The sequence below is a fragment of the Aotus nancymaae genome, unplaced genomic scaffold (assembly GCF_030222135.1).
Source record: "Aotus nancymaae isolate 86718 unplaced genomic scaffold, 86718_ANA_hifiasm-v0.15.2.pri h1tg000040l, whole genome shotgun sequence".
Lineage (NCBI taxonomy): Eukaryota > Metazoa > Chordata > Mammalia > Primates > Aotidae > Aotus > Aotus nancymaae.
The window spans coordinates 79,953,186-79,969,236 of record NW_026988454.1 but is presented as its reverse complement, the minus strand read 5'-3'; the positions used below and the strand labels follow the sequence as shown (position 1 = coordinate 79,969,236).

Here is a 16,051-nt window from a genome sequence, read left to right as displayed (position 1 = left end):
GAATATATTTTATCGAATATACTACTCTAGGATTAAAAAATTTTTCTTCAACACTTTTAATATGCCATGCTGTTCTCTGCTGGCCTGTAAGATTTCTATGAAGAAATCTGCTCTCTGATGTATTGTATGTTATTTGTTTCTTATTTTCTTGCTGCTTGTGGAATCCTTTATTTTAATCCTTAACCTTTGGGAGTTTGGTTATAAAATGTCTTGAGGTAGTCTTCTTTGACTTAAATCTGCTTTGTGTTATATAACCCTCTTGTACTTGAATATTGACATCTTTCTCTGGGTTTGAGACATTCTGTTATTATCTCTTTTAATAAATTTTATACCCCATTTTCTCTTTCTCTACTTTCTCTTTAGATTCAATAACAGATTTGCCTTTTTGAGGCTGTTTTCTAGGTATGCATCATTCTTTTTTTTTTTCCTTTTTATTTATCTCTGACTCTGTATTTTTAAATAGACTGTCTTGAAGATAATTCTTTTTTCCTCTTGATTAATTCTGCTGTTAAGAGACTCTTGATGCATTCTTTAGTATTTTAATTGCACTTTTCAGCTCCAGAATTCTTACTTGATTCTTTTTAATTATTCCTATCTCTTTGTTAATCTGATAGGATTCTGAATTCTTTCTCTATGTTATCTTGGATTTTATTGAGCTTCCTCCAACAGCTATTTTGAATTATCTGTCTGAAAGGTCACATATCTCTGTCTCTCTGGGATTAGTCACTAGTGCCTTATTTAATTCATTTGATATGGTCATGTTTTCCTGGATGCTTTCCCAATGCTTGCGGATGTTCATCCTTGCCTAAGTACTTCAAAGTTAAGTATTTATTTAATCTTCACAGTCTTACCTTCTTGTTTCTCTCCTTCTTGGAAAGGTTTTACAGTTATTCAAAGGATCTTTTGTGTGGTGATCTAAGTCTTTTGTGGTTATAGCCATATCTGCCTTTGGGGGCACCCTAAGCCCAGAAACACTGTGACATTTGCAGATTTATAAGTACTGTCTTAGTGGTATTAGGTAAGTTCCAAAAGAATTCCCTGGATTACAAGGCAGAGACTCTTGTTTTTTTTTGTTTGTTTGTTTGTTTTGTTTTTTACTTTCTCCCAAACAATTGAAGACTCTCTGTGCTGAACTGCCTGGAGCTGAGAAAAGGGTTACACAAGCACCCCTGTAGTCACCACCACTGAGACTGCAGTGTGTCAGACCCAAAGCCACCATAGCACTGGATTTCACCCAAGATCTGCAGTGACCACTGCCTTGAAACTGCCTGTGTTCACTCAAGAAGACCCAAGGACTCTACAATCAGCAAGTAGCAAATCCAGCCATGCTTGTATTCTTCCTTTCAGCAATTGGGTTCCTGCTGGCTGGCCCCAGGCAGGTTCAGAAGTATCATCTGGAAGCCAGGGCCTAGAGTCATGAACCTTCAGATGATTTCTACCCAGTGCTCCATTCTACCGTGGCTGAGCTGGTACTCATGCTGCAAGACAAAGCCCTTCCCGTTCTACCATCCCCTTTCCTCAAACAGAGAAGTCTTTCTATATTTCCACCATCACCTCAGGCCTGTGGCAAGTATTGCCTCTCTACCATCAATGTTCATGCAAGGCCCAATTACTCTTGAGTCAACTTGTGGTGAATGCTGCCAGTTCTGAGTCTCTTCCTTCAGGGCAATGGGCCCCCGTCTGGCCCAGGGCAAGTCCAGAAATTCTGTCCAAGGTCTGGAATTGGGAACCCCTGGAGCCTGCTTGGTGACCAACCTGTGACTAAGCTGGTATCCAAGCTTCAAGACAAAGTTCCCTTAATCTTCCCTCTCCTTTCCTCAAGCAGATAGGGCATCTCTCCATCACCACCATAGCTAGGAATATGCTGGGTTACTCCTAAAGATAGCATGGTTCTGAGTCTCACTCAAGGTTGCAGCAAGTACTGCCTGGCTACCAGTCCTGATTATTTAGGATCCAAAGGCTCTTCAGTTAATAGATCCTTCTTTATAAGAGAGCAGGATTGGGTCCTTCTTTATAAGAGAGCAGGTTCCCTTCTTGCTCAGGTTCCCTTCTTGCCCTATCTGGAAGATAGGGCTTGAAATGGAGGTCTCAGGATTTGCCTGGTGCCCTATGCTACTGTGGATATTGTGTATCCAATTTAATATCCAATCAGCTCAAGAGCACTTTAGCCCACTGTATCAAGACTTACCAGAACCTTAGGTCAGACCAACAATTTCCTTCTGGTTAGGGCTAGTCTAAATGCTTCCTCCATGGGCACTGGCTAAGTTCTGCCCTGTGTTGCTTTCCACTGACAAGACAGCATGGAGTCCCAGTGTAAAGTCCCATAATTACTGTTCTCCCTCTCCCAAAGCCCACAGATTCTTTCTCCACTCCACACCATAGGGCTGCTGCCTGGGGATGGGGGAAGGGTGCTATAGGTGACTCAAGTCTGTTTTTCCTACTACCTTCAGTGCCTCTTTCCTTAATATGAGGTTGAAACCAGGTACTGTGATCACTCACCTGATTTCTGGGTCTTATGAAGATGCTTCTTTTAGTGTGGATAATTGTTCAATTTCATGTTGCTATCATGCAGACAGTCACTGGAGGATTTATTCAGCCATCTTGCTCTACCTCCCTCCAGCAACTTGATTTTGAAGTCTTTCATATTTCCTGAGGTAACAATAAATTGCAAAAATGTATTCCAAGAACCTACAAGTATTATCAGACCTTGTATCAAGAACCTTTATCACAGCACTGCTTCTAGTTGCTACATTAGGGTGCTACAGGGAAATAGAATTGCTAGTATATAGAGAGATATAGAAGAAGGGATTTATTATAAAAATTAGCTTACACAATTATGGACACCAAGAAGTTCCATGATAGGCCATTTGCAAGCTGGAGAACCCTAAATCTTGTAGTGCAGTTTGGTCTAAGTCCAAGGGTTGGATAACCAGTAGTGCCAATGTCCAAGGTCAGGAAAAGATAGGTGTTTCTGTGCTGGAGAGAGAGAGAGAGAGAGAGAGACAGAGAGAGAGAGAGAGAGAGAAAATTCACTCTTCATCTACCTTTTTGTTCTATGTGGTCCCTCCAAGGTTTGAAGGATGACTGACCACATTGGGGAAAATGGTCTTCTTTTCTCAGTTCTTATTCAAATGCTAATTACTTCTGGAAACACCCTTGCAGCAGGCCAGTTCTCACTAACACAGGCCTCCATAACAACTGTTTCACTACTGACTGATTGGTTAAGTTAAATATTAAAAGCCAATGCCTTTCTACAAAAGCTGGGATGTAGCAGAAGCCCACCAAGAGTTTTGTCTAGGCCTTTCCTGGGCCTTAAAGCATGACAGAGTAACAAAGGAATTTTTAACAGGACTTTTACTGTGAGTCTGAAGAAATTCCCTAGGCCTCCACAAACAAGTTTATTGGGGGTCTGAAGAAATTCCCCAATCCTCTGTGATTTAGCAAGAGAAAAGATAAGAGTAATCACCACAGCACCTGGACCTATTTAGATTAAGTAAATTTACTGAGGCTCCAGAGGAAGGTCTTCATGTCTCAGATTTTAGTTATATATTAAAGAAGTTAATCACTTATATCTTTAGATGAATGCATACTTACACATAGTCATATAGCTTAGAAGGTTTATAAGCTCTGAAAAACTTTGTAATTTTGAGTTGGCCTGGCAATAATTCCCAGGCCTTCTTCCTGTAACCAGTTGCAGAAATAAAAACTCTCTTCCTCCCCAGTTCCTCTGCATCTCATTATTGGGCCACAAGAAATAGGAGCTTGACCCTCAATTTTGTCTGAGAACACCCTCACATACACACTCAGAAATAAGTATTTTACCTGCTATCTGGGTATTCCTTAACCTAGTCAAGTTAACATATAAGATTAACCATCACAATTACAAAGGAAAAATGGAAGTAAAATTAATGTTCAATACTATGGGATTGATTACATAATTTGTTATGTATTCATGTTTAACATGAATACATAATGAATAATAATGCATTATAGAATGTGATAATATGACAGGAGATATGGTTACAAAATATTTGAAAATAGAATATATATTATTATCTCTTCTTTGTAAAAGTAAATTATGTATGTGCTTATGTTTATACATTTTCAAAAGCATGGAAGGAAATTTAAAAATCTGCAACAGTGACTTTCAAAAGTGATCTTATGGATGATTTTCTTTTTCTTCTTGTTAATGGACTATGTTTTCTAAATTTTCTGTTAAAAGAAAACTGTGTAACTTTGTAATAGGACAAAGCAACATTTACTTTAAGCTGTTGATCAAGGGCCGGGCATGGTGGCTAACAGCTGTAACTCCAGCAATTTGGAATGCCAAGGTAAGTGGATCACCTGAGATCAGGAGTTTGAGACCAGCCTGACCAACATGATGAAACCCTGTTTCTACTAAAAACACAAAAATTAGTCAGACTTGGTGGCACAAGTGTGAAGTCCCAGCTACTCAGGAGGCTGAGGTACAAGAATCACTTTAATCTGGGAGGCAGAGGTTGCAGTGAGCAGAGATTGTGCCACTGCACTCCAGCCTGGGTGACACAGTGAGACTCCATCTCAAAAACAAACAAACAAACAAAACAACAAAAAAAACACCTGCTGATCAAGCTGAACTTTTTGCTTGATCAAACAAAATCTTTTTTAATTTTTTTCTTCAGTGTTTGTCATTATAAATGCAATAATCATGGCTTTGTACCACAATTTGCACTGAAATTTTGCCTAAAGTCTACTGGCATTATGATGTTGTAATCTATGCATATGATAATCTAACAATTTGTAGAAATTACATACTTTAAGAAAATCAATAATATTAAGTTCTTCTGCAGCTGCTTCAATTATATCCTAGGAGAAGTAAACAATATTGGACTTAACTCTTTCCATGTAGCTTTTGAAAACACATTACAGTTGATTATGAGTATTGTGACAAATTGAATTAAGATGTTGCTCATCTTTGCACAACAACATACATTTAAAAACAACATACATTTTTTTATTGATGATAATTTTCTCAAGCTCTTTGATTAATGCTGTAGAATCCTTAACTATGTCCTGAAATGTGGTAATTTATAATCATGCTCTGAAAGGAGAACCTTCCATTGATATGCTCTTGGTAATCTCTTATCATAACTGGGTCATTTCTGGCTGCTTGAATGAATGAATATTGTTGCCAATAGAATTATCTTGTTAATAGAATTTTATTAAGTTATTAATGGCCATTTTTATTAAGGCAATAGATACTTATCTATTTCTTTTTGACATGTTGCTTCTCCCGGGGGAAATTACTACATAAAATGTAATTAGCTCTATCCAAAAGTCCAATGAGTTGTTCTGTGAGTGCCAGATGAGTTATTTATTGCTCTCTGGAGATAGAAATGAAATTCTGAGTTAACACATGTAAAGCAACTACTTTACATGTATCAGAAAAACTTCTGGCACATAATATGTTTTCAATGTCATGGATATATTTGTCTCTTTTGCAGAGGGTGACAGGCAAACAAGAAATGATTGGCAAAAAACTCATTATTTTCCATTGTCTGAATCACAATCACAAATTTAAGTTTCTAGACAGTGGAAATAAAGACACAATATATAGTCATGTATCACTTAATGGGGGGATACATTCTGAGAAATACATCATTAGATGATTTCATCATTATGCAAAGATCACAGAGTGTGCTTACACAAATCTAGATGGTATAGCCTACTACTCAACTAGGCTATATGGTACCGTCTATTGCTCCTAGTTCAAAAAAGCATACAACATGTTACTGGACTGAATCCTACAGCCATTTGTAACACAAAGGTAAATATTCATGCTATCTAGACATATCCAAATATAGAAGAGGCAATTAACTGTGTTATGATATGTCACTAGGTAACAGGAATTTTTCAACTCCATTATAATCTTTTGGGACCACTGTTGTATATATGGTCTGTCATTGACAGAAATGTTATACAGCAAATAACATTTCACGAGTGTATATTCTTTTTTAAAATATTGTTTGGAAAGCACCTTGTGTTTATCTCTTTGAATGTAATCCCATCACTTTGAAATGAACTTTTCATAGTGCTTGAATACATATAAAGCAGAAGCTGAGCACATTGAGAGAAAAGCTGAACATGTTTAGTTCTAGGGTGTATTTGAGACACATTTACCAGTGTTTTATATTTTGAGCTAGTTCACATACTACCAGCTTTAATAATTCTTCCCCATACTCCTTTTTTCTTATTAGAAATATTTAATTATATATACAGTATTGAGCTTCTGTGCCTGATTGGGAGTTAGATTAGTGATTCTTAGAAAAGAATAAAAAAGCTAGAAATCTCTGCTGTTAAAGCCATTATATACCTAATACTCAGGTGCCTCAGGATGTGCAACCAGATGAAGCCTGATGGAGTTTATCACAGCTTCTTCTAGAAAATGTGCAAATGGGGGAGCTAGGAAATTATCCAAAGCACAGGACTCCATATTCCAAATGGAGAAGAAAAGATCCATCATGGACAAGCAGCCACCAGTTGCATCTTCTAAATCAGCTAAAATGAAGTTGGGACCAGTTCTAGCCTCCACCTTTTGGAATCCATGCCACTCACACATCAGTAGGATCTGAGAAATGTAGAAAGTGGCTAAATGAGTCCAGTGGCCCTACCTGTTTCCCACTCTGGCACACTGGAAACTTCATAGGGACTGTGGTGTCCTTTATAGGCCCCAGACTGGCTTCCAAACTTCTCCAAGCTGAATAGGGAGCCTCTGAGACTGGCCTGGGAGTCAGCCTTCAAGATGTGAAGCTATCCCTGCTCACCTCTGCCCACTATGTCAGACTCAAAAGTATTTAGATGCCTTTAAGCTTTCTGGGTTCAAGGCTTGTTTCCTTTCCTCTCCATGCTTTGATGAAATGGACAAAGGAGAATATCTAGATGTCTCCTGAGAGAGGAAATGACATCTGTTATGTTTTTATTAATTCCTGATTCTTTGTCTTTCTTGGCAAATATAGCTTGGACATACTTCTAAGCTTGCAAGCCCCATTTTAGAGCTCCCGGTAGATGCTCTATAGTAAGTGTTTTTCTACTGAGGACATGAAATTAGAAGCACACTGCTCACTGATGTATGGTTTTAAGGTGGCACATGCCTTCCAATTCCTTCCCCATAACAGATTCCAGGACAGGCATGCCAATGAGCTGAGTCCTTGAAAAGGTTTAAGTAGTTGCATCTCCACCTTTGAATCTGGTCATTCCTGCAGTGGCTGAGGCATGTCCTAACCATTACCCAAAGTCTCCTTTAGTCCATTAGCAAAACATGCCTAAATATATCTCCAGTTTCTGGCAGAAATTGATCGGATAGTTGGTTTCCATACCTGAGCACTCCTACTCCCAAAACATCAGTTAGGAGCAAGGATCAAGTACCCAAGCAGAGAAAAAAAACAGACTGGAGCTCGTCTTCATTTCCACCAGTAAATCTCTGGTCCCGTGTAGACAGAACTCCCAAATCATGAGCAATTGGGAGTCTATTAAAAGTTGCATTAAAATGGCAATTTCCATGTAGTAATTTGGCAAGAACTTTTTTCCTTAGACTTCTTCAATTTAATGTCATAAAACATTTTTCCAATATCTTGCTGTTGTCTCAGCAAGTGCTGCTTGTGTTAGGTCTTCATTATCCCTTTTATATGAACATTCAGTATTTTGACATTCACAGTGAAAAAGCATGTTGACTCACATTTAGGGCAATTGTTTTTATGTCAAGTACAGATAAAAAGTCCCACCTTAGCTTTGAAATTATTCAGAATAGCAATCTCCTTAACAAGCATTCTCCCTTTCCTGCATGGTCCTCATTTTAAAGAGGCATAGTCCAAAGAGGACTCCTCACTCTCACTGCTATCCCAAACATTTAAAGTATACACAGAAATTCTAATTAAAATCCTATCGCTCTACTTGTTAAAATCTTTTTGCTTATTAATATCCTCTGTGCTCTATGGAACAGAATATTATAGGTCAATAAATCTATTCTAACTTGCAATAAGACTTGTTTTGGTTATGTTATCAGTTATTTATTGCTGGATAACAAATTTAAACCAACATAGTGGCTTACAACGATAAAGTATACCCCCATACTCCCAATATACTCTAAATTTATTATACTAAGAGAGACTTCTTTTTCATCCACATGTGTCTTTCCAGCATGCTATTTGTTTATACACCACTCTGGACCATCCCTTCCTCACAATTCATCCCTTTCCTCATTATATCTCTCCCTTCACGTGCAACCACCCTAGGATTTTTTTTTCATAAGGTCTGACTGCTTTCCTTCCATGACTCTTCATATTGTATTTTTGTATTTTTGTCCTAAGAGGGCAGGGGAGGTAGGAAAACTGTAAATCCTGAATGTTAGCAATATATATTCTCTTATATACTTATTATTTCTAATACTTATAATACTTTCATTATTATTTTTATCCCCCTTGTAGGTAACAAACTGATTTGGGAAAGCAAGGCCACATAGTGTGTAAATCTGAAAAGCTTGGATTTGAATCCATGTCTGCCTGGCTCATGCTACCCCCAAAGGAGCAAGACAGTGGTGCTGCCTAATTTCCATTTCAGTTATCTTTCCAAAAATTTTATCTTTTCTATAAAATATAATTGAAAAATGCAAAATAGTATACACAGATTTGTCCATAAATAACTTTATGAGACAGTCAAATGGTTGCACTTAATAATCATTTGTATTTTTGTTTAATTGAAAGGGAGAATTGTTTTTCTACAAAAATTTCTGTTAGTGCTAAACAGTGATACAAACAGAGCAAGACAGAGTTCCTCACCCATCCAAGTTCAAAATCGTGAGGGGATTTTCAATCCAAGATTGCACATATCATCCTTTGAAAAACACTGACATTCATTTTCTAACCCTAGCACCTAGCAATGAGACATGGTAAGAATTCAACAAATGCTTTTTTAATGAAAGAAATGTGTATTAAGACATCTTTTCCAATACCATAAATTCAGTATTATGCTTGCACATTTATTACTATTTTAATTTTTCAAAGACTAGCCTGAATTCATTATTGTGTCTAATTTCATTCCAAAACTCAGGACTTTCCTTGTCTTTGATTTTGGTGTTATAGCAATCATAAATAAATTTTTTGCTCTACACACAGACAATATGAGGAGAGAAGACAAGATCTTCCTTAAGAATAAGTTGGAAGAACAAGGCTAAATGCTGAAGAAAGTATTAAGGTTTCCATGGCTGAGGAAGCAAGATTTAATGAATTAAGGACTGAAAAAAAAAAAAAAAAGAAAATGAGATGGTCCAATATAGGTAAAATCAGTTTAAGCAGAAAGAAAAAGGGTGCTACAGAAAATGCTGGGTCAAGAAGGTTCTTGGGCAGAACTACCCCAGAAGTGCTGTTCCCTTAGAACAATTTGGTTATTTGAAAAATCAAGGGGAGATGATCTAAGATGGTCACATAGCAACAGTTCTGGAGTGCAGTTCTCAGTGAGAATGCAGAGGGTGACTGATCACCACAATTCCAAATGAGTTTTTCTGCCCATGGACCAGGAGATTCCTGGGCAGAAAAGCGCCATGAGTCTCCAGCATGGCTGTATCAGCCAGCACAGCCGGTCTCCACACAAAAACTCACACAAATCTGGGCAGCCGTTCCAACTGGTGCCTTGAATGCCTGGGAGACAGAGTCACCCATTCAACTGAATGAAAGGGGGCTGAAACAGGGAGCCAGGTGATCTGGCTCAGCAGGTCCCACCCACACAAGGACCAGCAATCTGAAACACTCTGGATTGAGAGTTTCACAGCAAGCACAGCTGGACCCAGGACAGTCCAGCTTTGTGGGGAGAAGGGCATCTGCCATTACCGAGGCAGCCCACCACTACTGAGGCAGTCTGCCATTACTGAGGAAGTCCACCATTACTGAGGCAGTCTGCCATTACTGAGGAAGTCCACCATTACTGAGGCAGTCTGCCATTACTGAGGAAATCTACCATTACCAAGGCAGTCTGCCATTACACAGGCAGTCCACCATTACTGAGGCAGACTGCCATTATTGAGGCAGTTCTAACTATATCTCTATAAACAAAACCACAGAAAGATCACACAGCCAGTGGGCAGAGCCCATGGCAGCTCAGCAATGCCTCTGCTGGCAGACTGTGACTAGGCTACATACCTGCTGGGCAGAGCATCTCTGAAAAAAGGCAGAAGCATGTCAGGAACTTATAAATAAAGCCCAACCTTCCAAGGACAGAGCACCTGGGAAAAAAAGGTGGTTATGAGTTCCTCTGCAGCAGACATAAATGTAATGGTCCAGTAGCTCTGAACGGAATGATGGAACTCACAGCTCAGCACTTGAGCTCCTATAAGGGACAGACTGTCTCCTCAAGCAGCTCCCCAACCCCTGTATATCCAAAGAGACACCTAATAAAGGAGAGCTCAGGCTGACATCTGGCAGTATCCTTCTGGGACAAAGATAACAGAAGAAACTGGCAGCCACCCTTACTGTTGTGCAGCCACCACAGGTGATCCACAGGTAACTAGGATCTGGAACACACCTCCAGCAATCCTATAGCAGAGGGGCTGACTGTTAGATGGAAAACTAAAAAACAGAAAGCAATAACTTCATCATCAACAAAAAGGATGTTGACTCAGAGATCCCATCTGAAAGTCACCAACTACAAACACCACAGGTAGATAAATCCAGAAAGATGGGAAGAAACCAGCACAAAAAGGATGAAAACACCAAAAACCAGAATGCCTCTTCTCCTCCAAGGAATCACAACTCCTCACTAGCAAGGGAACAAGGCTGGATGGAGAATGAGTCTGATGAATTGACAGAAACAGGCTTCAGAAGGTGGGTAATCACAAACTTCTGTGAGCTAAAAGAACATGTTCTAACCCAATGTAAAGAAACTAAGACCATTGAAAAAAAGGTTTGATGAAATGCTAACGAGAATAAGCAGCTTAGAGAAGAATATAAATGAATTGATGGAGCTGAAAATCATAACATGAGAACTTCACGCAGCATACACAAGTTTCAATAGCTGAATTCACCAAGCAGAAGAAAGGATATCAGAGATTGAAGATCAACTCAATGAAATAAAATGAGAAGGCAAGATTAGAGAAAAAAGAGTAAAAAGAAATGAACAAAGCCTCCAAGAAATATGGGATTATGTGAAAAGACCTAATCTACATTTGATAGGTGTACCTCAATGAGATAGAAAGAATGAATCTAAGCTGAAAAAATAACTCTTCAGGATATTATCCAGGAGAATTTCCCCAACCTAGCAAGGCAGGCCAATATTCAAGTCCAGGAAATACAGAGAACACCACAAAGGTATTCCTCAAGAAGAAAAACCCCAAGGCATATAATCATCAGATTCACCAGGGTTGAAATGAAGGAAAAAATGCTAAAAGCAGCCAGAGAGAAAGGTCAGGTTACCCACAAAGGGAAGCCATCAGACTCACAGTGGATCTCTCAGCAGAAACTCTCCAAGCCAGAAGAGAGTGGGGGCCAGTATTCAACATCCTTAAGGAAGAGAATTTTCAACCCAGAATTTTCTATCCAGCCAAAGTAACCTTGATAAGCAAAGGAGAAATAACATCCTTTATGAATAAGCAACTGCTCAGAGATTTCATCACCACCAGGCCTACTCTAGAAGAGCTCCTGAAAGAAGCACTAAACATAGAAAGGGACAACCAGTATCAGCCACTCCAAATATGTACCAAATGGTAAAGAGCATCAACACAAGGAAGAAACTGCGTCAACTAATGAGCAAAATAACCAGCTGACATCAAAATGGCAGGATCAAATTTACACATAACAATATTAATCTTAAATGTAAATGGGCTAAATGCCCCAATCAAAAGACACAGACTGGCAAATTGGATAAAAACTCAAAACCCATCAGTGTCCTGTACTCAGGAAACCCATCTCATGTGGAAGGATACATATATGCTCAAAATAAAGGGATGGAGGAAGATTTACCAAGCAAATGGAGAGCAAAAAAAAGCAGGAGTTGCAATCCTAGTCTCTGATAAAACCAACTTTAAAGCAACAAAGATCAAAAGAGACAAAGAAGGACATTACATAATGGTAAAAGTATCAATGCAACAAGAAGAGTTAACTGTCCTAAATATATATGCACCCAATACAGGAGCACTCGGATACATAAAGCAAATTCTTAACGACCCACAAAGAGACTTAGACTCCCACACAATAATAGTGGGAGACTTTAACACTCCACTGTCAATATTAGACAGATCAATGAGAGAAAATTAACAAGGATATCCAAGACTTGAAATCAGATCTGGACCAAGTAAACCTAATAGACATTTACAGAACTATTCACCCCAAATCCACAGAATATGCATTCTTCTCAGAACCACATCATACCTACTCTAAAATTGACCATATAACTGGAAGTAAATCACTCCTCAGTAAGTGCAAAAGAATGGAAATCATAACAAACAGTGTCTCTGACTACAGTGCAATCAAATAAGAACTCAGCATTCAGAAACTAAATCAGAACCACACAACTTTATGGAAACTGAACAACTGGCTTTTGAATCTTGACTGGATAAACAATGAAATGAAGGCAGAAATAAAGATGTTATTTGAAACCAATGAGAATGATGATATAACATACCAGAATCTCTGGGACAGATTAAATCATGGTCATAAAGGAACATTTATATTCACTAAAAAAAATCCACCCAGGTAATTTCCCTTTATATGTCTTAGGGGATGGAAAGAAGACACGGGGAAAGTGAATAGAGTATGGATTAAAAAAACAACTCTTCCACCCCATAAAAGCCATGTGGAGCTCTGCTGTAAAGCAGTGTCTAGAGGTAAATTTATAGCAATAAATGCCCATATGAAAAGCAAGGAAAGATCTAAAATCGACACCCTATTATCAAAATTGAGAGAGCCAGAGGAAGATCAAAAAAACCCAAAAGCTAGCAGAAGACAAGATATAACTAAGATCAGAGCAGAACTGAAGGAGATAGAGACACAAAAAACCCTTCAAATATCAATAAATACAGGAGCTCATTTTTAGAAAAGATCAACAAAATGGACAAACCACTAGCAAGAACAATAAAAAAGAAAAGAGAGAAGAATCAAATAGATGCAATCAAAAAAAGGGTAAGGGGGATATCGCCACAGATTCCAAAGAAATACAAACCACCATCAGAGATCACTACAAACAATTCTATGCACATAAACTAACGAACCTAGAGGAAATGGATAAATCCTGGACACTTTGACTCTTCCAAGCCTAAACCAGGAAGAAGTTGAAACCCTGAATAGACCAATAACAAGGGCTGAAGTTGAGGCAGCAATTAATAGCCTACCAACCAAAAAAAGCCCAGGTCCAGATGGGTTCACAGCAGAATTCTACCAGACATACAAAGAGGAGCTGGTACCACTCCTTCTGAAACTATTCCAAACAATCCAAAAAGAGGGAATCCTTCCCAAATAATTCTATGAGACCAACATCATCCTGATACCAAAATCTGACAGAGACTGAACAAGAAAAGAAAACTTCAGGCCAATATCCATGATGAACATAGATGCAAAACTCTTTAATAAAATACTGGCAAACTGATTGCAACAGCACATCAAAAAGCTTATCCATCTCAATCAAGTAGGCTTCATCTGGGGATGCAAGGCTTGTTCACCATATGCAAGTCTATAAATGTAATTCACCACATAAACAGAACCAAAGACAAAAACCATATGATTATCTCAATAGGTGCAGAGAAGGCCTTTGACAAAATTCAACAGCCCTTTATGCTAAAAACCCTCAATAAACTAGGTATTGATGCAATGTATCTCAAAACAACAAAACTGTTTATGAGAAACCCACAGCCAATATCATACTAAATGGGCAAAAACTGGAAGCATTCCCTTTGAAATTTGGCACTAGACAAGGATGCGCTCTCTCACTACTCTTATTTAATATGATATTGGAAGTTCTAACCAGAGCAATCAGGCAAGAAAAAGAAATAAAGTGTATTCAATTAGGAAAGGAGGAACTCAAATTGTCTCTATTTGCAGAAAACATGATTGTATATTTAGAAGACCCCAGTATCTCAGCCCAAAATCTCCTAAAACTGATAAGCAACTTCAGTAAAGTCTCAGCATACAAAATCAATGTCCAGAGATCACAAGGATTCCTATACACCAATAACAAACTTAAAGAGAGTGAAATCAAGAATGAACTGCCATTCACAATTGCTACAAAGAGAATAAAATACCTAGAATACAAGTAACAAAGGATGTAAAGGACCTCTTCAAGGACAACTACAAACCACTGCTCAAAGAAATAAGAGAGGACACAAACAGATGGAAAAATATTCCATGATCATGGTTAGGAAGAATCAATATTGTGAAAAAGGTCATACTGCCCAAAGTAATTTATCGATTCAACACTATCCCCATCAAGCTACCTATGACCCTCTTCACAGAACTGGAAAAAACCACCTTAAACTTCATACGGAACCAAAAGAGAGCCTGCAGAGCCAAGTCAATTCTAAGCAAAGAGAACAAAGCTGGAGGCATCACACTACCTGACTTAAAACTATACTACAAAGCTACAGAAATTAAAAAAGCATGGTACTGGTACCAAAACAGATATAGACCAATGGAACAGAAAAGAGGCCTCCAGAGCAACATCATACATCTACAACCATCTTATCTTTGACAAACCTGACAAAAACAGCAATGGATAAAGGATTCCCTGTTTAATAAATGGTGCTGGGAAAACTGGTTAGCCGTGTGCAGAAAGCAGAAACTGGACCTCTTCCTGACACTTTACACTAAAATTAACTCCATATGGATTAAAGACTTAAACATAAGACCTAACACCATAAAAACCCTAGAAGAAAGCCTAGGCAAAACCATTAAGGACATAGGCATAGGCAAGGACTTCATGACTAAAACCCCAAAAGCACTGGCAACAAAAGCCAAAACAGACAATTGGGATCTAAGTAAACTCCAGAGCTTCTGCACAGCAAAAGAAACAATCATTAGAGTGAATCAGCAGCCAACAGAATGGGAAACAATTTTTGCACTCTATCCATCTGACACAGGGCTAATATCCAGAATCTACAAAGAACTAAAACAGATTTACAAGAAAACAAACAAACCCATTTGAAAGTGGGTGAAGGAAATGAACAGACACTTTTCAAAAGAAGACACATATAAGGCCAACAAGCATATGAAAAAACGTTCATTACTGGTCATTAGAGAAATGCAAATCAAAACCACATTGAGATACCATCTCACACCTGTTAGAATGGCAATCATTAAAAAATCTGGAGACAACAGATGCTGGAGAGGATGTGGAGAAATAGGAATGCTTTTACACTGTTCAACCATTATGGAAGACAGTGTGGTGATTCCTCAAGGACCTAGAAATAGAAATTCCATTTGACCCAGCAATCCCATTACTAGATATATATTCAAAGGAATATAAATTTTTCTATTACAAAGACACATGCACAATAGCAAAGACCTGGAACCAACCCAAATGCCCATCAATAATAGACTGGATAAGAAAAATGTGGCATGTATACACCATGGTATACTATGCATCCATAAAAAATGATGAGTTTATGTCCTTTGTAGGGACATGGATGAATCTGGAAACCATCATTCTCAGCAAACTGACACAAGAACAGAAAATCAAACACCACATGTTCTCACTCATAGGCAGGTGTTAAAAGATGAGAACACATGGAGACAGGGAGGGGAGCATCACACACTGGGGGCTGTTGGGGGGGACTAGGTGAGGGACAGCAGGGGATCAGAGTTGAGGAGGGATAATATGGGGAGAAATGCCAGATATACGTGACAGGGATGGAGGCAGCAAATCACATAGCCATGTATGTACCTAGGCAAAAATCCTACATGTTCTGCACATGTATCCCAGAATCTAAGGTGCAATAAAATAAAATAATTAAACATTAGTGGTAATTAATTAGCCTAGGAATAAGGAATAAAAAATTGTGACAATATATGGTATATTCATTGGATTGAATGTCTAGTCC

At 38.4% G+C, this 16,051-nt stretch overlaps 1 long non-coding RNA gene across 1 annotated transcript in view; it reads right to left on the bottom strand.

Annotated features, from left to right (window-relative positions):
- The window catches only part of LOC105711509 (uncharacterized), a 311,827-nt gene that overhangs the window by 48,878 nt on the left and 246,898 nt on the right, over positions 1-16,051 (bottom strand). Inside the window, exon 3 of the long non-coding RNA XR_010336559.1 lies at positions 2,500-2,649. This is a non-coding gene — a long non-coding RNA (uncharacterized LOC105711509). The remainder of the gene's footprint in view (positions 1-2,499; positions 2,650-16,051) is intronic.